The 1,818-nt window shown below is 45.0% G+C and overlaps 1 long non-coding RNA gene across 1 annotated transcript in view; it reads left to right on the top strand.

Moving 5' to 3' along the window:
* The window catches only part of LOC106535021 (uncharacterized), a 3,025-nt gene extending 1,682 nt beyond the window's left edge, over positions 1–1,343 (top strand). The window contains exons 2-3 of the long non-coding RNA XR_001312405.1: positions 341–514; positions 816–1,343. This is a non-coding gene — a long non-coding RNA (uncharacterized LOC106535021). The remainder of the gene's footprint in view (positions 1–340; positions 515–815) is intronic.
* The last annotated feature ends 475 nt before the right edge of the window (positions 1,344–1,818 follow it).

Here is a 1,818-nt window from a genome sequence, read left to right as displayed (position 1 = left end):
TATTCCATCTGGTGCACTTTTTCTTTTTTGATCACTCATGTGCAGCCCTGTTTATAGTTTAAAGTTTAAACTTTAAACTTTAAATAAGTTTCATTTGATTAAATTTTACATGAAAATTGAGACCTAAATGTGTGTCAGCAGGTTTTCATCAGAAGATGATCTTAGTGTCAAACTGTGGGCTGAAAGGTGGTGTGTGATCCACATTCCTTCAAGGAATGCTAGGCCTTGAATTGATTGTGTTTTTGTGTCTCTGACATCCAGTAAAACTAATTCTGTCCACTTCAATCATTTAGTTCAGATTTCAGTTTGAACCTTCAGCTCACAGATTTTTTTTATTCAGATTGGTGCACTGCAGATTGTCAAAGATCAGCTGTTCTTCTCTGGGCTCAGCTCTGAAGTCCAACCCCTCCCATCTGAAAGAACTGGACCTGAGTCAGAACAACCTTCAGGCTCCAGGTGTTCAGCAGCTGTTGGATCTTGTGAAGAGTCCAGACTACAAACTTCAGACTCTGAGGTCAGTAGATGGTCTGAGTGAATCCAGACTAGATCCGGACTGGATGAGCTCAAAGTGAGATCAGAATATTTCTGAAAGTTTGCATTAATAATCTTTATTTAGTGACTTTGTGACTTTTCTTAGTTGCAGCTGAAGTTGCAGCTTCAACATGTATCTGTTTGACTGCAGCTGTTCTGGAAACTTTTCTCCTAAATGAACGTTGATTTCTTTATTTTGGACCTGAAAATGTTTTCTTGCCCTCATAAAGCTGTGAAGTGTTGAATAAAGTGTGTCTTGTTTGTCCTGATGTGTTTTCATGCAGAAGACTTCTCTGATGTGAGGCTGCTTTCTTTGATTGGTCTGAACTCTTCATGTCGTCACATTTTCTTTGAATCCACATCAATCAGAAAGAAACAAAAGTTAGAAGTTCTTCTCCCAAATCCTCCACATGGTTCAGACACCATGAAGTTTGTGTTTAAAGGACAAGCTTGGAGGAAGGTTTCTGCTTCAGCTCTCTAAACGTGTCTCCCTCCTCTTCCTCTCTTCTTCCTCACATCACTGACACACAGAGTGTTCAGGGACAGCCTCCATGTTTGTTAGTCAGCTGAGATTTCACAGTTTGTGTCTTTAAATGGAGCTGCAGTTGACATGGAACAGCAGGAAATCCATCCTTCCAGTGTTTGTGCAGTAATGATGACTCAGCACTTTGTTTTCTCTGTGGACTTGAGTGAAGCTGCAGAGGAAACAGACTTGATGCTGAAAGTCTCTGCAGGCGTGTGAGCTTCGCTCCACAGCTGAAGTCCTGCTGCTCTTTCTACTGGATGATGCTGCAGACAGGAAGTCAGGCTGCAGACAGGAAGTCACCTGCAGACAGGAAGTCACCTACGGACAGGAAGTCACCTGCAGACAGGAAGTCACCTGCAGACAGGAAGTCACCTACAGGCAGGAAGTCAGACTGCAGACAGGAAGTCAGGCTGCAGACAGGAAGTCAGGCTGCAGACAGGAAGTCAGGCTGCAGACAGGAAGTCACCTGCAGACAGGAAGTCAGGCTGCAGACAGGAAGTCAGGCTGCAGACAGGAAGTCAGGCTGCAGACAGGAAGTCAGGCTGCAGACAGGAAGTAAGGCTGCAGACAGGAAGTAAGACTGCAGACAGGAAGTCAGACTGCAGACAGGAAGTCAGGCTGCAGACAGGAAGTCAGGCTGCAGACAGGAAGTCAGGCTGCAGACAGGAAGTCAGCTGCAGACAGGAAGTCAGCTGCAGACAGGAAGTCAGCTGCAGACAGGAAGTCAGCTGCAGACAGGAAGTAAGGCTGCAGACAGGAAG

Source organism: Austrofundulus limnaeus, unplaced genomic scaffold (assembly GCF_001266775.1).
Source record: "Austrofundulus limnaeus strain Quisiro unplaced genomic scaffold, Austrofundulus_limnaeus-1.0 Scaffold1342, whole genome shotgun sequence".
NCBI classification, from domain to species: domain Eukaryota; kingdom Metazoa; phylum Chordata; class Actinopteri; order Cyprinodontiformes; family Rivulidae; genus Austrofundulus; species Austrofundulus limnaeus.
Note: the sequence above shows the minus strand (reverse complement) of the source record. Positions and strands in the feature narration are given on the sequence as shown.